The 21108-nt window shown below is 50.7% G+C and overlaps 1 long non-coding RNA gene across 1 annotated transcript; it reads left to right on the plus strand.

The window, feature by feature from the left end:
• The first annotated feature begins 1947 nt into the window (after positions 1 to 1947).
• On the plus strand, positions 1948 to 13910 carry LOC133360616 (uncharacterized). The gene is made up of 3 exons (XR_009757288.1): positions 1948 to 2111; positions 10669 to 10724; positions 13174 to 13910. It is a non-coding gene; the product is annotated as an uncharacterized LOC133360616 (long non-coding RNA).
• Positions 13911 to 21108: the final 7198 nt, after the last annotated feature.

Raw genomic sequence — 21108 nt, forward strand, 5'->3', positions numbered from 1 at the left:
ACGGCGTGTGTGGTAACCACGGTACCGGCGTGTGTGGTAACCACGGTACCGGCGTGTGTGGTAACCACGGTACCGGCGTGTGTGGTAACCACGGTACCGGCGTGTGTGGTAACCACGGTACCGGCGTGTGTGGTAACCACGGTACCGGCGTGTGTGGTAACCACGGTACCGGCGTGTGTGGTAACCACGGTACCGGCGTGTGTGGTAACCACGGTACCGGCGTGTGTGGTGACCACGGTACCGGCGTGTGTGGTGACCAGGGTAACGGCGTGTGTGGTGACCATGGTAACGGCGTGTGTGGTAACCACGGTACCGGCGTGTGTGGTAACCACGGTACCGGCGTGTGTGGTGACCAGGGTAACGGCGTGTGTGGTAACCACGGTAACGGCGTGTGTGGTGACCACGGTAACGGCGTGTGTGGTGACCATGGTAACGGCGTGTGTGGTGACCACGGTAACGGCGTGTGTGGTGACCAGGGTAACGGCGTGTGTGGTAACCACAGTACCGGCGTGTGTGGTGACCACGGTAACGGCGTGTGTGGTGACCATGGTAACGGCGTGTGTGGTGACCAGGGTAACGGCGTGTGTGGTAACCACGGTACCGGCGTGTGTGGTGACCACGGTAACGGCGTGTGTGGTGACCACGGTAACGGCGTGTGTGGTAACCACGGTAACGGCGTGTGTGGTAACCACGGTACCGGCGTGTGTGGTAACCACAGTACCGGCGTGTTGTGGTGACCACGGTAACGGCGTGTGTGTGACCAGGTAACGGCGTGTGTGGTGACCAGGGTAACGGCGTGTGTGGTAACCACGGTAACGGCGTGTGTGGTAACCACAGTACCGGCGTGTGTGGTGACCACGGTAACGGCGTGTGTGGTGACCACGGTACCGGCGTGTGTGGTGACCAGGGTAACGGCGTGTGTGGTAACCACGGTAACGGCGTGTGTGGTAACCACAGTACCGGCGTGTGTGGTGACCACGGTAACGGCGTGTGTGGTGACCAGGGTAACGGCGTGTGTGGTGACCAGGGTAACGGCGTGTGTGGTAACCACGGTAACGGCGTGTGTGGTAACCACAGTACCGGCGTGTGTGGTGACCACGGTAACGGCGTGTGTGGTGACCAGGGTAACGGCGTGTGTGGTAACCACGGTACCGGCGTGTGTGGTGACCAGGGTAACGGCGTGTGTGGTAACCACGGTACCGGCGTGTGTGGTAACCACGGTACCGGCGTGTGTGGTGACCAGGGTAACGGCGTGTGTGGTAACCACGGTAACGGCGTGTGTGGTAACCACGGTAACGGCGTGTGTGGTAACCACGGTACCGGCGTGTGTGGTAACCACGGTACCGGCGTGTGTGGTAACCACGGTACCGGCGTGTGTGGTAACCACGGTACCGGCGTGTGTGGTGACCACGGTAACGGCGTGTGTGGTGACCAGGGTAACGGCGTGTGTGGTGACCACGGTAACGGCGTGTGTGGTAACCACGGTAACGGCGTGTGTGGTAACCACGGTACCGGCGTGTGTGGTGACCAGGGTAACGGCGTGTGTGGTAACCACGGTAACGGCGTGTGTGGTAACCACAGTACCGGCGTGTGTGGTGACCACGGTACCGGCGTGTGTGGTAACCACAGTACCGGCGTGTGTGGTGACCACGGTACCGGCGTGTGTGGTGACCAGGGTAACGGCGTGTGTGGTGACCAGGGTAACGGCGTGTGTGGTGACCAGGGTAACGGCGTGTGTGGTAACCACGGTACCGGCGTGTGTGGTAACCACAGTACCGGCGTGTGTGGTGACCACGGTAACGGCGTGTGTGGTGACCAGGGTAACGGCGTGTGTGGTGACCAGGGTAACGGCGTGTGTGGTAACCACGGTAACGGCGTGTGTGGTAACCACAGTACCGGCGTGTGTGGTGACCACGGTAACGGCGTGTGTGGTGACCAGGGTAACGGCGTGTGTGGTAACCACGGTACCGGCGTGTGTGAGATGTGAGTGGCAGGAGGGTGCCTCTGCTGGTCTTTGCCAACAAGATGGACTTGAAGGAGTCTCTGTCAAGCGTGGCCTGTTCCAGCCTCCTGGGGCTACCAGACGTGCACCAGTCTCCCTGGCACATCGTGTGAGACTCACACACACACACACACAGACACACACACAGACACACACACACACAGACACACACACACACACAGACACACACACACACACAGACACAGTCACACACACAGACACACACACACAGACACACACACACAGACACACACACAGACACACACAGACACACAGACACACACACACACACAGACACACACACAGACACCTGTTCCAGCCTCCTGGGGCTACCAGACGTGCACCAGTCTCCCTGGCACATCGTGTGAGACTCACACACAGACACACACACAGACACACACACAGACACACACACACACAGACACACACACACACACAGACACAGTCACACACACAGACACACACACACAGACACACACACACAGACACACACACAGACACACACAGACACACAGACACACACACACAGACACACACAGACACCTGTTCCAGCCTCCTGGGGCTACCAGACGTGCACCAGTCTCCCTGGCACATCGTGTGAGACTCACACACACACACACAGACACAGACACACACACAGACACACACACAGACACACACACACACAGTCACACACACACAGACACCTGTTCCAGCCTCCTGGGGCTACCAGACGTGCACCAGTCTCCCTGGCACATCGTGTGAGACTCACACACACACACACAGACACAGACACACACACAGACACACACACAGACACACACACACACAGTCACACACACACAGACACCTGTTCCAGCCTCCTGGGGCTACCAGACGTGCACCAGTCTCCGTGGCACATCGTGTGAGACTCACACACAGACACACACACAGACACACACACAGACACACACAGACACACAGACACACACACACACAGACACACAGTCACACACACACAGACACACACACAGACACAACAACAACAACAACCGCCATTCGCCACTAAGTGGCGGTGACGTCACCACGATGCTTGTGCCAGGCCAAGTGCACCTTGAGGCCACGTGAAGTGTCGAAAGCCCGCTGGCAGGAGGTCACGGGGCAGACCCAGGTGCCACGGGTCGACTGACCGAGATGACCGAGATGACTGGCTGATGCACCACCTGTGCCCCCTACTGTGCCAACTTGCTGTGCTTTAGCCACCCGGCGCTCCGCTCGTTGTTGTGAGCGTCGCTCCTCCGCCCTCCGTTGTTGTTGGAGGGCGACTGCCTCCAACTGCCCAGTAGCGTCCTTCACGAGCCTCCTCCACTGAGGCCGATCTTGACACCGCTGGTACCAGTCATCGGCAAGTCCACTCAGCTCCACGTCCTCCTGTACCACATCACTCCATCTCTTCTCCAGCCCGTGCCGCGCCCGTCTAGCCCCCTCGATCCGGCCGAACAAAAGCTGTTTAGGCATGCGGTGGCTGGGCATGCGGGCTACATGACCCAGCCAACGCAGCCTTGCCTGCCGGAGGAGCTCACTGATGGGACTTTGCCCAGATCTTTCAAGGATTTGTGAGCTCCTCACACAATCCAGCCTGGTTAAACCCAGGATGGATCGTAGGCAGGCCAGCCTAAATGTTTCCAACCGGCGAAGATGCTCCACCAGGGGGGTCCACGTCTCGCAAGCGTAGAGAAGGGAGGGAATGACCGTGGCCGAGAAGACCTGAAGCTTCGTGCGGAGCGACAGACCAGGTAGCTTCCACACAGCGTTACGCAACCGATGAAAAGATATTGCCGCTCGACTGATTCGGAGTGAGACCTCTGCTGATAGACTGGAGCCGGTCATAAGCACACTGCCCAGGTATGGGAAACTCTCCACTCTCTCCACAACTGCCCCATCACCAATTGGGAGTTGTGGGGGTGGAGTGTCCGATGGTACAAAATACCCAGGCAGGTGCTTGGTTTTGGTGGGGCTGATGGTAAGGCCCCACCTCTTAGTGGCACGCTCCAGTCTCAGCAGCAGCGCCTCCAACTCCTCTTCTGAATGAGCAGCTATTACCAAATCATCGGCATACATAACGTGGTTGACCAATAGGGAGCCATCCCTTGATCGCACCCGGGCGTCGATCAGCCTCCCATTATATCTGTACCAAACGGAAATTCCCCCGGTACAGCTATTGAAGGCTTCACGAACTACGCGGTCAAAATAGATGTTAAATAATGTGGGAGCCAGAGGACATCCCTGTCGCACCCCAAGGTGTACAGGGAAAGGCTCCGACTCCCGGCCACGTAGTTTTACCCGGGCCCGCTCACCATCATGAAGGTCCTTAATGATCGTGAGCAGAGGGTCAGGGACTCCGAAAGCACGAAGAACAACCCAGAGTCCAGTCCTACTGATGGTATCATAGGCCTTGACCAGGTCAATAAAGCAGAGATGTAGGTCTTTTTGGAATTCCCTACACCTCTGCTGTAGCAGACGGACAGAAAATATGGCATCTGTGCAGGACCGCCCTTTCCTGAAACCGCATTGGGGCTCCGCAAGCCCCTCCTCAGCGTGCCTAGCAAGGCGATGTTGAATAATCCTTGCCAGGACCTTACCCGGCACACTGAGGAGTGAGATGCCCCTGTAGTTGTTACAGTCTGTGCGGTCCCCCTTCTTAAAGAGGGGGACCACCAGGGCATCCTTCCAGTCCTGCGGAACCCGTCCAGTGGTCCAGACTGTTGTTATGATGTCATATAGGGCAGTCTGTGCACAAACGCCACCCTCCCTCAGCATTTCGCTTGGGAGATCATCTCTGCCCGGTGCCTTCCCTGGTCTCAGACTCCGGATCGCCCTCAGTACTTCCTCAACAGCTGGAACCTCAGCCAGCCACTCACAGGGGGTGACCTCTTCCAATATTTGAGGCACCGCAGCCTCAGCAGGGTTATCCCCACTTTGTGCCATGATGTTTTCCTGGCTGAGAGAATTTCCCTCCCCCAGGACCTCACAGAAATGCTCAGAAAATCTGCAAACCTGTTCCTGGGGGTCGGAGATTGGATCACCGTTTTTTCCTCTAATGATGGTAATAGGTGTGGCGCTGCAGGTTACTTTTTTGATGGAGTTAAATAGTGATTTGTGATCACGGGCCACTGAGGCAGACTCCATCTCCTCAGCAACCCGCGACCACCACCCATCCTTACAACGCCTTACGGCTCTCCGAACTTCCGAGCGAAGGCTGCGGTAAACCTCCTCATTCTCTGACGTGGGATGCTGTAGGCGATGAGAGTGGGCCTGTCGCTTTTTCTCAATTAACCTGAACACCTCCTCTGTCAGCCAGGGTTTCTGGGGAGGTCTGGACCGCGTACCCAAAGCAGCCATTGCAGCTGCATGAGTCACAGTCTTAAACCTCGCCCATTTACCCTCGACATCAGGTGGAGTGGGGGACGATGCCAACCCCAGCTGCAAGCGATGATGAAATTCTCGCTTGCAACTTTCATCAGCTAACTGAGACCAGGCCACTTTTGGTTGGAATGGGATCCTGGGTGTACACCCACCACCGGAGTGGAAGAAAGGCAGGCGCATCTTACAGATGACTAGTCGATGGTCAGAGGACAGATCAGCTCCACGGTAGGTCCTGGTGTCAAGGACATGGGCTCGCATCCGCTGGTCCGTCACTATGTAGTCCAGCAGATGTTCTTGCTTGGACCCGGCATGCATCCATGATGTTGTGTGGATGCGCCGATGCCGGAAGAGCGTGTTGGTAATTACAAGCCCATGGGCTGCACAAAAATCTAGCAGCCTCCTACCGTTATTATTGAGCTGATCTGGCCCATGCCTTCCAATCACTCCAGACCAGGTGTCAGCATCATGACCAACTCGGGCATTGAAGTCACCCAACAAGATGACTCTGTCCCGAGTGGCCACTTTAGCCAGCACCTGTGACAGGAGGTCATAGAAAGCGTCTGACTCATCGGCTTTGCCTGCATCCCTCCACGGATGTTCGTCTTCGGTGGGGGCATAAGTAACCACGACCACCACTCCTCGCCTCTGGTTGATGGGAAGGCGAGCCCAAAGTATCCTGGGGCTTACAGCTTCCCACACCTCACCGCCACGCTCCCACGCCCCCTTCATTCTTTTGTTCAGAAGAAGAGCCACACCCTGTTGTTTGGCAGTCTCCTGCCCCGAGTAGAGGACTGTCCACCCCTCATGGTGGCAGGAGCCAGAACCGGTCCACCGGACCTCCTGAATGCCACAGAGATCCAGGCGGTACCGGTCCAGCTCCCGACAGAGGAGTGGCAGCCTCTCCTCCGCAGTGAGCGTTCGAACATTCCACGTGGCCATCCGCAATGGTTTTTTGTTGTTTCTGGAGGAGCCCCGAGGGTGAAAATTCAATCTCCTGGCTCCGCCAAATGGGGTTTGGCCAGGAGACGTCATAAAAGCCTGACCCCCCGGGGCCTCCGGCACAAGCTTATTTGTTACAGGTTTATGTTTAATTCGTGGTTTAGTGGTAATGAATTGAAGGTGGAGGGGTTACCAGCCCCTCACACCCGTCCAGAGCCCCCGTTTAGCCACTGTGGTGGTCACAGACGCCATGAGGGGAGAGGCCAATGGGCATTGGCCCTCCCCCCACAGCAATGTCCACGACAGTGTTGCCCGTCCGGCACCGCGAGGAGGTAGGAGGTTGTTTTGCCGGACACACACACAGACACACACACAGACACACACAGACACACACACAGACACACACACACACCTGTTCCAGCCTCCTGGGGCTACCAGGCGTGCACCAGTCTCCCTGGCACATCGTGTGAGACTCACACACACAGACACACACACACAGACACACACACAGACACACACAGACACACAGACACACACACACACAGACACACACACAGACACACAGTCACACACACACAGACACACAGACACACACACACAGACACACACAGACACACACACAGACACACACACAGACTCACACACAGACACACACACACAGACACACACACAGACACACACACAGACACACACAGACACAGACACACACACAGACACACACACAGACACACACACAGACATGCACACAGACACACACAGACACACACACACAGACACACACACAGACACACAGACACACACACAGACACACACACAGACATACACACAGACATGCACACAGACACACACACACAGACACACACACACAGACACACAGACACACACACAGACACACACACAGTCACACACAGACACACAGACACACACACACACAGACACACACAGTCACACACACACAGACACACACAGACACACACAGTCACACACACACAGACACACACACAGACACACAGACACACACACACACAGTCACACACACACAGACACCTGTTCCAGCCTGCTGGGGCTACCAGACGTGCACCAGTCTCCCTGGCACATCGTGTGAGACTCACACACACACAGTCACACACACACAGTCACACACACAGACACACAGACACAGACACACGCAGAGATACACACACAGACACACACAGACACAAACGCACACAAACACAAACAGGCACACACAGACACACAGACACACACACACAGACTCACACACACAGACACACACACACAGACACACACAGACACACACACAGACACACAGACACACACACACACAGACACACACAGTCACATACACACAGACACACACAGACACACACAGTCACACACACACACAGACACAACAACAACAACAACAACCGCCATTCGCCACTAAGTGGCGGTGACGTCACCACGATGCTTGTGCCAGGCCAAGTGCACCTTGAGGCCACGTGAAGTGTCGAAAGCCCGCTGGCAGGAGGTCACGGGGCAGACCCAGGTGCCACTGGTCGACTGACCGAGATGACCGAGATGACTGGCTGATGCACCACCTGTGCCCCCTACTGTGCCAACTTGCTGTGCTTTAGCCACCCGGCGCTCCGCTCGTTGTTGTGAGCGTCGCTCCTCCGCCCTCCGTTGTTGTTGGAGGGCGACTGCCTCCAACTGCCCAGTAGCGTCCTTCACGAGCCTCCTCCACTGAGGCCGATCTTGACACCGCTGGTACCAGTCATCGGCAAGTCCACTCAGCTCCACATCCTCCTGTACCACATCACTCCATCTCCTCTCTATCCACTCAGCTCCACGTCCTCCTGTACCACATCACTCCATCTCTTCTCTATCCACTCAGCTCCACGTCCTCCTGTACCACATCACTCCATCTCTTCTCTATCCACTCAGCTCCACGTCCTCCTGTACCACATCACTCCATCTCTTCTCTATCCACTCAGCTCCACGTCCTCCTGTACCACATCACTCCATCTCTTCTCTAGCCCGTGCCGCGCCCGTTTAGCCCCCTCGATCTGGTCATCATCACCGCCCCCCCCTTCATTCGAGAAGAGCCACCGTCCCCTGTTGTTTGGCATCTTTCCTGCCCCCATCCCCACGCACGGCCACTCCCAGCGCTGACTGGAGCCAGAACCGGTCTATTGGCAACGTGTCCTGTGGTTGTCCTGAGTCAGGACGGTCCCGTCGCTAGGGGAAAGGCAGCAGCCTTCTCTCTGCAGTGAACATTCAACGTACACACACAGACTCACTGACACACAGACTCACACAGAGAGACACACTCACACACAGACTCACTCACACACACAGACTCACACAGATACACACAGACTCACAGATTCACACAGAGACACACAGACTCGCTCACACACACAGAGACACACAGACTCACTCACACAAATTCACACAGAGACTCACTCACACAAATTCACACAGAGACTCACAGACTCGCTCACACAGAGACCCACAGACTCACGCAGAGATTCACTCACTCACACAGAGACTCACAGACTCGCTCACACAGAGACCCACAGACTCACGCAGAGATTCACTCACTCACACAGAGACTCACAGACTCGCTCACACAGAGACCCACAGACTCACGCAGAGACTCACTCACTCACACAGAGACCCACAGACTCACCACACAGAGACCCACAGACTCACCACACAGAGACCCACAGACTCTCCACACAGAGACCCACAGACTCACTCACTCACACAGAGACCCACAGACTCACTCACACAGAGACCCACAGACTCACTCACACAGAGACCCACAGACTCATTCACACAGAGACCCACAGACTCACGCAGAGACTCACTCACTCACACAGAGACCCACAGACTCACCACACAGAGACCCACAGACTCACCACACAGAGACCCACAGACTCACCACACAGAGACCCACAGACTCACTCACACAGAGACCCACAGACTCACTCACACAGAGACCCACAGACTCGCCACACAGAGACCCACAGACTCATCACACAGAGACCCACAGACTCATCACACAGAGACCCACAGACTCACTCACACAGAGACCCACAGACTCACTCACACAGAGACCCACAGACTCACTCACACAGAGACCCACAGACTCACCACACAGAGACCCACAGACTCACTCACACAGAGACCCACAGACTCATCACACAGAGACCCACAGACTCACCACACAGAGACCCACAGACTCATCACACAGAGACCCACAGACTCATCACACAGAGACCCACAGACTCACCACACAGAGACCCACAGACTCACCACACAGAGACACACAGACTCGCCACACAGAGACCCACAGACTCACTCACACAGAGACCCACAGACTCACTCACACAGAGACCCACAGACTCACTCACACAGAGACCCACAGACTCACTCACACAGAGACCCACAGACTCACCACACAGAGACCCACAGACTCACCACGCAGAGACCCATAGACTCACCACACAGAGACCCACAGACTCACTCACACAGAGACCCACAGACTCACCACACACAGACCCACAGACTCACTCACACAGAGACCCACAGACTCATCACACAGAGACCCACAGACTCAACACACAGAGACCCACAGACTCACCACACAGAGACCCACAGACTCACCACACAGAGACCCACAGACTCACCACACAGAGACACACAGACTCACCACACAGAGACCCACAGACTCACCACACAGAGACACACAGACTCACCACACAGAGACCCACAGACTCACCACACAGAGACCCACAGATTCACCACACAGAGACCCACAGACTCACCACACAGAGACCCACAGACTCACCACACAGAGACACACAGACTCACCACACAGAGACCCACAGACTCACCACACAGAGACACACAGACTCACCACACAGAGACCCACAGACTCACCACACAGAGACCCACAGATTCACCACACAGAGACCCACAGACTCACCACACAGAGACACAGACTCACCACACAGAGACACACAGACTCACCACACAGAGACACACAGACTCACCACACAGAGACACACAGACTCATCACACAGAGACACACAAACTCATCACACAGAGACACACAGACTCATCACTGATGAAGATGACGATGTTGTTGATGATGTTGTTGATGATGTTGATGATGTTGATGTTGTTGATGTTGTGGTTGATGATGATGTTGTTGACGTTGTTTATTTATGATGTTGATGTTGATGATGGTGTTGATGTTGTTGATGATGTTGATGATGTTGTTGATGTCGTGGTTGATGTTGTTGATGTTGTTGACGTTGTTGTTGTTGTTGATGTTGATGATGTTGTTGCAGTGCGAGTAACGCTCTGAAGGGAGAGGGACTGCAAGAGGGAGTGGATTGGTTACAAGGTAACAGCAACATCATCAATATCATCAACATCATCAACATCAACATCATCAACATCATCAACATCAACATCATCAACATCAACATCATCAATATCATCAACATCATCAACATCAACATCATCAACATCATCAACATCATCAACATCATCAACATCAACATCATCAACATCAACATCATCAATATCATCAACATCATCAACATCAACATCATCAACATCATCAACATCAACATCATCAACATCATCAACATCAACATCATCAACATCATCAACATCAACATCATCAACATCAACATCATCAACATCATCAACATCAACACCAACACATCAACAACATCATCAACAACATCATCATCAACATCATCAACATCAACACATCAACATCATCAACATCATCATCAACATCATCAACATCAACACATCAACATCATCACTTCAACATCCCACCACATCAACACATCAACATCAACACATCAACATCATCAACACATCAACATCATCACATCAACAACAACATCACATCAACATCAACACATCATCAACACATCATCAACACATCAACATCATCAACACATCAACATCATCAACACATCAACATCAACACATCAATATCATCAACATCATCAACATCATCAACACCATCAACATCATCAACATCATCAACATCAACATCATCAACATCATCAACATCAACATCATCAACATCAACACATCAACATCATCAACATCATCAACATCATCAACATCATCAACATCAACAACATCAACACATCAACATCATCAACATCAACACATCAACATCATCAACATCATCAACAACAACACATCAACATCAACACATCAACACATCAACACATCAACATCATCATCATCAACACATCAACATCAACAACATCAACAACATCTACAACATCATCAACATCAACAACTTCAACATCAACAACATCAACACATCAACATCATCAACATCATCAACATCATCAACAACATCAACAACATCAACAACAACAACAACATCAACATCATCAACATCATCAACATCATCATCAAAATCATCAACATCAACACATCAACATCAACAACATCAACACATCAACAACAACATCAACAACAACATCAACATCAACAACATCAACAACATCAACAACATCAACACAACAACATCAACATCATCAACATCATCAACATCAACACATCAACATCAACAACATCAACATCAACACCATCAACAACAACAACATCAACACAACAACATCAACATCATCAACATCAACACATCGTCCACATCAACATCAACAACATCATCAACACATCAACATCAACACATTTCGTTAAAGTCCACGTAGGTAGCAAATAAATCACCAGTGACGATTATCTGAGCCGGTCATGGGCCTCCCCTAGGTCGACTCAGCCTTAAATGAGTACCTGGTGCGGTGTGTAGTAAACATCGCCACCACTGGGGAGACAAAGGCGGCCGGGCGTGGTGCTGGCCACCCACCCCCTCGTGTGCCGTGCCGGCCTTCATAGGTGCTCGCTAACAGCACTTGCCCCTACAGTCTGCTAAGGCTATATGGGGGAGCTTTGTTGTACGTGTGTGTGTACGTGCGTGTGTGTGTGTACGTGTGTGTGTGTGTGTGTGCGTGTGTACGTGTGCGTGTGTACGTGTGTGTGTGTACGTGTGTGTGTACGTGTGCGTGTGTGCGTGTACGTGTGTGTGCGTGTGTGTGTGTGTACGTGTGTGTGTACGTGTGTGTGTGTGTACGTGTGTGTGTGTGTGTACGTGTGTGTGTGTACGTGTGTGTGTACGTGTGTGTGTGTACGTGTGTGTGTACGTGTGTGTGTACGTGTGTGTGTGTGTACGTGTGTGTGTGTACGTGTGTTGTGTACGTGTGTAGTGTGTGTGTGTACGTGTGTGTGTGTGTGTGTACGTGTGTGTGTGTGTACGTGTGTGTGTGTGTGTACGTGTGTGTGTGTGTACGTGTGTGTGTGTACGTGTGTGTGTGTACGTGTGTGTGCGTGTGTGTGTACGTGTGCGTGTGTACGTGTGTGTGTGTGTGTACGTGTGTGTGTACGTACGTGTGTGTACGTGTGTGTGTGTACGTGTGTGTATGTGTACGTGTGTGTGTGTGTACGTGTGTGTGTGTGTACGTGTGTGTGTCTACGTGTGTGTGTACGTGTGTGTACGTGTGTGTGTGTACGTGTGTGTGTACGTGTGTCTGTACGTGTGTCTGTACGTGTGTGCGTGTGTGTACGTGTGTGCGTACGTGTTTATGTACGTGTGTATGTGTACGTGTGTGTGTACGTGTGTCTGTACGTGTGTCTGTACGTGTGTGCGTGTGTGTACGTGTGTGCGTACGTGTGTGCGTGTACGTGTGTGTGTACGTGTTTATGTACGTGTGTATGTGTACGTGTGTGTGTGTACACGTGTGTGTGTGTCTGTGTGTGTGCAGATCAGATCCGTTCAATGAAGACTTGAAGGACAGAACAACTACACACACACCCACACACTCACCCACACACTCACCCACACACTCACCCACACACTCACCCACTCACCAACACACTCACCAACACACTCACCAACACACTCACCAACACACTCACCAACACACTCACCAACACACCCACACACTCACCAACACACTCACCAACACACTCACCCGCACACTCACCCGCACACTCACCAACACACTCACCAACACACTCACCAACACACTCACCAACACACTCACCCACACACTCACCAACACACTCACCCGCACACTCACCCGCACACTCACCAACACACTCATCAACACACTCACCCACACACTCACCCACTCACCAACACACTCACCAACACACTCACCAACACACTCACCCACACACTCACCCACTCACCAACACACTCACCCACACACTCACCGGCACACTCACCCACACACTCACCCACACACTCACCCACACACTCACCCACACACTCACCAATACACCCACTCACCCACTCACTCACCCACCCACTCACCCACCCAGCCAACTCAGTCACCCACTCACCCATACACTCACCCACTCACTCACCCACACACTCACTCACCCACTCACTCACCCACTCACCCACCTACTCACCCACCTACTCACCCACTCACGCCCTTACTCTGTTGTATGTTAAGTTATACTTTGTCCGAGTAAACATTCCGCTTGTGTTTTACCGAAGGTGTCGATGTTCTTGAATGTACGAGTGTGTGTATCGATATGTGATTGTGTCTGTGTGTGTATCGATCTGTGATTGTGTTAGTGTGTGTATCGATCTGTGATTGTGTTAGTGTGTGTATCGATATGTGATTGTGTTAGTGTGTGTATCGATATGTGATTGTGTTAGTGTGTGTATCAATATGTGAATGTGTTAGTGTGTGTATCAATATGTGAATGTGTTAGTGTGTGTATCAATATGTGATTGTGTTAGTGTGTGTATCGATATGTGATGAAAGGGTAAAAAACAATTATCATATTTTTACTGGCAAATGAGGTTCCAATGGTGTAAATGCTTCACCCCGAGCTCTCATACTCTGATGGTGCATTGTCTTTGAGTTGTGTGCCTTTTGGCGTCATCTGGTCCAACACCAAGTGAGACTAGGCTCTAAGGAAAGCTGTCTCGGGTGTGGACCAATCAACTTCAAGGACAGTGTATATTTATATCAGAGCTGTGTTTTTTGTTTGCATTACGACCGCAGATATTGTGGTCAATGCAAACATGACTCCTCGTAAAAAAGGTTTTGTTGCCAGATAAAAGGGTAAAAAAAACAATTATCAGTCATTCTCTTAAGTTTTTTCGGTAAAGTCACGTAGGTAAAAAAATTGGAATTAAAATTAATAAAAATAAACTAATAAAAAATCACGACGTTTCGGAGGCAACACGAGTCTCCGTCATCAGGAGGGACCGTCACAGCCAGATTTGCTGCATCAGCGGAGACTTGTGTTGCCTCCGAAACGTCGTGATTTTTTATCATTTTATTTTTATGAATTTTAAGTTTTTACCGACATGGTGACTTTACCGAAAAACTAAGCGTATGAATGCTTGCAGTCACGAAAGCTTAAAATCTAGAATCAATTATCAGTCGGCAGGCTGTCGGCATCGCGGTGACCAGCGATGGTGAAGACGGTGGTGACGACGATGCGGCAAGTAAGTTCGTGAAATCTTTCGTTTAAACGGGGGGGGGGGGGCGGTGGCGGGGGGCACATAAAGTAAAGTTAAACTACACCGAGCATTTTTCGATGTAAAGCTTCTTTCGTGACTGCAGCAGGGATTCATCTTCTTGGTTCTTTCGGTAAAGTCATCACGTAGAAGGGAAGTAGTAAAATAATAAAAAATAATTAAATAATACAATTCTTACGCCGTTTCGGCCACAACGCAAGCAGCCGTCCTCAGGTGAAGAACAGGTCTGTCGGGGAGACAGCGTCTGAATGAACACCACCAAGCTTGGCAGCGTATATTTAAGCTGGGTTAGGGGGGGAAGAGCGCCTTGACAAAATAATTTGCATATCAACAGAAGAATTTAGCATAAATTTCGATGTAAAGCTTCTTTCGTGACTGCAGCAGGGATTCATCTTCTTGGTTCTTTCGTTAAAGTCATCACGTAGAAGGGAAATAATAAAATAATAAAAATAAAACAATTCTCACGACGTTTCGGCCACAACGCAAGCAGCCGTCCTCAGGTGAAGAACAGGTCTGTCGGGGAGACAGCGTCTAAAGGATGTACAGTTCGTGCACAGGTCACACGTGTGAAACAAACAGCAGAGCTTGCCTTCGAATCTTCAAATCTTCAAACCTCTTCATTCAGACGCTGTCTTTCCGACAGACCTGTTCTTCACCTGAGGACGGCTGCTTGCGTTGTGGCCGAAACGTCGTGAGAATTGTATTTTATTATGTTTTATTATTTAATTTTATTATTTCCCTTCTACGTGACTTTACCGAAAGAACTAAGAAGATGAATCCCTGCAGTCACGAAAGCTTTAAATCGAAATTTATGCTAAATTCTTCTGTTGATATGCAAATTATTTTGTCAAGGCGCTCTTCCCCCCCTAACCCAGCTTAAATATACGCTGCCAAGCTTGGTGGTGTTCATTCAGACGCTGTCTTTCCGACAGACCTGTTCTTCACCTGAAGACGGCTGCTTGCGTTGTGGCCGAAACGTCGTGAGAATTGTATTTTATTATGTTTTATTTTTTGATTACTTCCATTCTACGTGACTTTACACCGAGCATCTTCTTGTTTTCCTCTGATCGTAAACAACAACAACAACAACAGCAACACGGTGAGAAGATCCACTTCCAACGACAGCCCCGAGCTCTCGCTCAGAGCTCCCTTTTATTCTCCCGGCGTGGCCTTTGTTCCGCCCTAGCCACGCCTCCTCTTCTGGAACCTTCTTGTAAGTTCCAGGGGCTTCCGGATGGACCCCTTCCTGAGCTTTTCCCTTAGTCCCCCTTTCGTGTATGCTGTAGCCTGCTGACGTGCGTATTGTTGTGTATGTCGGGTCTTGAAAAATTAATAAAAATAATTTAAATTAAATTAAAATTGCCAGTACCACTTTCGGTCAGCAGCCAGCGCTATTACTCTACAAATGTACGAGTGTGTGTATCTATATTTGGAATGTACTAGTGTGTATGGATATGTGAATGTGTTAGTGTGTGTATCTATATGTGAATGTACTAGTGTGTGTATATGTGAATGTGTGAATGTGTTAGTGTGTGTATCAATATGTGAATGTACTAGTGTAGACACCCCGAATGGAGCATCTTCGCCGGTTAGAAACAATTAGGCTGGCCTGCCTACGATCCATCCGGGGTTTAACCAGGCTGGATTGTGTGAGGAGCTCACAAATCCTTGAAAGATCTGGACAAAGTCCCATCGGTGAGCTCCTCCGGCAGGCAAGGCTGCGTTGGCTGGGTCATGTAGCCCGCATGCCCAGCCACCGCATGCCTAAACAGCTTTTGTTCGGCCGGATCGAGGGGGCTAAACGGGCGCGGCACGGGCTGGAGAAGAGATGTAGTGATGTGGTACAGGAGGACGTGGAGCTGAGTGGACTTGCCGATGACCGGTACCAGTGGTGTCAAGATCGGCCTCTGTGGAGGAGGCTCGTGAAGGACGCTACTGGGCAGTTGGAGGCAGTCGCCCTCCAACAACAACGGAGGGCGGAGGAGCGACGCTCACAACAACGAGCGGAGCGCCGGGTGGCTAAAGCACAGCAAGTTGGCACGGTAGGGGGCACAGGTGGTGCATCAGCCAGTCATCTCGGTCATCTCGGTCAGTCGACCCGTGGCACCTGCTGGGTCTGCCCCGTGACCTCCTGCCAGCGGGCGTTCGACACTTCACGTGGCCTCAAGGTGCACATGGCCTGGCACAAGCGTCGTGGTGACGTCACCGCCACTTAGTGGCGAATGGCGGTTGTTGTTGTTGTTGTGTGTGTGTATATATTAGAGTGTGTGTATCTTAGTGAGTGTGTGTATTTCTATTAGTGTGAGTGTGTGTGTGTATATTAGAGTGTGTGTATTTTAGTGTGTGTATTTCTAGTAGTGTGAGTGTGTGTATATTAGAGTGTGTGTATCTTAGTGAGTGTGTGTATTTCTATTAGTGTGAGTGAGTGTATCTATTAGAGAGTGTGTGTATCTTAGTGAGTGTGTGTATTTCTATTAACTGTGACTGTGTGTCTATTAGAGAGTGTGTGTGTGTGAGTTTATATATGAACGTGTGTAGGTTTTGCGGTGACCGGTTTCACGCGCACAGGAAACCTGCACTGCTCACGAATGGCTGAGAACGAAACCCTGAGACTTGAAGTCGTTTCCTTTCCCTCTCGACAACTCGGAAACTAAACCCTGAAGAGTCTGGAAACACTTGCTCCGCTCCCTCGCCCAAGCCTCCACTCGCAAACTCATTTCGATCTCTCTCCGTCCAACTTTAGAGAGGGGAAAAACAGCATCATGATCATCATCATAATCATGAACATCATTATCATAGAAGGGAAGTAATAAAATAATAAAAATAAAACATAATAAAACAATTCTCAGTGAGAATTATTTTAATGTTTTATTTTTATTATTTTATTACTTCCCTTCTACGCGACTTTACCGAAAGAACCAAGAAGATTAATCCCTGCAGTCACGAAAGCTTTAAATCGAAATCATTATCATAATCATCATAATCATCATAATCATCATAATCATCATAATCATCATAATCATCATCATCATAATCATCATAATCATCATCATTATCATTTACATCATCAAATCATCATCATAATCATCATCATTATCATTTACATCATCATAATCATCATCATCATAATCATCATTATCATTTACATCATCATAAGCATCATCATAAACATCGTAATATTCATCATCATAATCATCATCATAATCATCATAATCATCATAAACATAATCATAATAATCATCATCATCATAAACATCATCATTATCATAATCATCATCATCATGATCATCGTAATATTCATAATCATAAACATCATTATCATGAAGATCATCATAATCATCATCATAATCATCATTATCATGAACATCATCACAATCATCATCATAATCATCATTATCATATTAATTATCATTATAATTACCATAATCATAATATTCATCATTATAATCATATAATTTGTAACGCATTCAGTTGTTCAATCCCATCGTCATTATTGTCGTATATGATGATGGTGGAGTGCACATCATAGTATTGTATAGTGTAGTGTATATAGTGTAGTGGGTAGTGTAGTGTATAGTGTAGTGTATATAGTGTAGTGTATAGTGTAGTGTATATAGTATAGTGTATAGTGTAGTGTATATAGTGTAGTGTATAGTGTAGTGTATAGTGTAGTGGGTAGTGTAGTGTAGTGGGTAGTGTAGTGTATAGTGTAGTGGGTAGTGTAGTGTATAGTGTAGTGTATAGTGTAGTGGGTAGTGTAGTATATAGTGTAGTGTACTAGTACAGCACTAGTGTATAGTGTAGTGTGTAGTGTAGTGTATAGTGTAGTGTGTAGTGTATAGTGTAGTGTACTAGTACAGCACTAGTGTATAGTGTAGTGTGTAGTGTATAGTGTAGTGTACAGTCGTGTATAGTAGTGTAGTGTATAGTGTAGTGTATACTCGTGTATAGTGTAGTGTGTAGTATTGTGTAGTGTATATTGTAGTATATAGCAGTGTATAGTAGTGTGTAGTGTATAGTAGTGTATAGTAGTGTGTATAGTGTAGTGTATAGTAGTGTGTAGTGTATAGTGTAGTGTATAGTGTAATGTATAGTATAGTGTAGTGTATAGTGTAGTGCATAGTGTAGTGTATAGTGTAGTGTATAGTGTAGTTCATAGTGTTCCGGCCTTCATAGGTGCTCGCTAACAGCACTTGCCCCTACAGTCTGTTAAGGCTACATGGGGGAATCTTTGTGAATCTTTGTCAGTGTGTGTGTGTCAGTGGAGCATCTTCGCCGGTTGGAAACATTTAGGCTGGCCTGCCTACGATCCATCCTGGGTTTAACCAGGCTGGATTGTGTGAGGAGCTCACAAATCCTTGAAAGATCTGGGCAAAGTCCCATGAGTGAGCTCCTCCGGCAGGCAAGGCTGCGTTGGCTGGGTCATGTAGCCCGCATGCCCAGCCACCGCATGCCTAAACAGCTTTTGTTCGGCCGGATCGAGGGGGCTAAACGGGCGCGGCACGGGCTGGAGAAGAGATGGAGTGATGTGGTACAGGAGGACGTGGAGCTGAGTGGACTTGCCGATGACTGGTACCAGCGGTGTCAAGATCGGCCTCAGTGGAGGAGGCTCGTGAAGGACGCTACTGGGCAGTTGGAGGCAGTCGCCCTCCAACAACAACGGAGGGCGGAGGAGCGACGCTCACAACAACGAGCGGAGCGCCGGGTGGCTAAAGCACAGCAAGTCGGCACAGTAGGGGGCACAGGTGGTGCATCAGCCAGTCATCTCGGTCATCTCGGTCAGTCGACCCGTGGCACCTGGGTCTGCCCCGTGACCTCCTGCCAGCGGGCTTTCGACACTTCACGTGGCCTCAAGGTGCACTTGGCCTGGCACAAGCATCGTGGTGACGTCACCGCCACTTAGTGGCGAATGGCGGTTGTTGTTGTTGTTGTGTGTCAGTGTGTGTGTCAGTGTGTGTGTCAGTGTGTGTGTGTCAGTGTGTGTGTCAGTGTGTGTGTGTCAGTGGGTTGTTCTTCGTGCTTTCGGAGTCCCTGACTCTCTGCTCACGATCATTAAGGACCTTCATGATGGTGAGCGGGCCCGGGTAAAACTACGTGGCCGGGAGTCGGAGCCATTCCCTGTTCACCTCGGGGTGCGACAGGGATGTCCTCTGGCTCCCACATCATTTAACATCTATTTTGACCACGCAGTTCGTGAAGCCTTCGATGGCTGTACTGGAAGAATTTCCATCTGGTACAGATACAATGGGAGGCTGATCGATTTGTAGCGACTGGGAATGTCACTGTGTATGTGCCTTATGTGTAGCTGGCAGAGGTCGCAAACGGGTTTTGATTCCTTACCCGTACCCGGCCGCACCAGGGTCGCAAACGGGTATCGGGTAGGGTACGGGTAGCCGGGTATTGGGTAGGGTACGGACGGGTATCGGGTAGGGTACGGGTACCCGGGTATCGGGTAGGGTACAGGTACCCGGGTATCGGGTAGGGTATCGGGTAGGGTATCGGGTAGGGTACGGGTACCCGGGTATTGGGTAGGGTACAGGTATTGGGTAGGGTACGGGTATCGGGTAGGGTACGGGTATCGGGTAGGGTACGGGTATCGGGTAGGGTACGGGTATCAGGTAGGGTACGGGTATCAGGTAGGGTACGGGTATCGGGTAGGGTACGGGTATCAGGCAGGGTACGGGTATCGGGCAGGGTACGGGTATCGGGTAGGGTACGGGTATCAGGCAGGGTACGGGTATCGGGTAGGGTACGGGTATCGGGTAGGGTACGGGTATCGGGTAGGGTACGGGTATCAGGCAGGTACGGGTATCGGGTAGGGTACGGGTATCGGGCAGGGTACGGGTATCGGGCAGGGTACGGGTATCGGGCAGGGTACGGGTATCAGGTAGGGTACGGGTACCCGATTGCGACCTTTGTGCCACTGATGGACGGGGGCCGCTGGGTGGACACGTGGTGGAGAGGAGCTCTTGGGAGCCTTTGAGAAAGAGCCGGAGAGCTCTAGAAGGTGGGCGGGGCGAGGGGCCGATATAACGGGACCTCGTGAGAGGCCCGGGGAGTCTTGACTGTCGGTGAGCGAAGATCCACGTCGGTGAGAAGAAGCTTCTATCTTCTTGGTTCTTTCGGTAAAGTCGTCACGTAGAAGGGAAGTAATAAAATAATAAAAATAAAACACATAATACAAGTCTCACGA

Source organism: Lethenteron reissneri, chromosome 69 (genome assembly GCF_015708825.2).
Source record: "Lethenteron reissneri isolate LAM-NWPU_2019-01 chromosome 69, ASM1570882v1, whole genome shotgun sequence".
Classification (NCBI taxonomy): Eukaryota; Metazoa; Chordata; class Hyperoartia; order Petromyzontiformes; family Petromyzontidae; genus Lethenteron; species Lethenteron reissneri.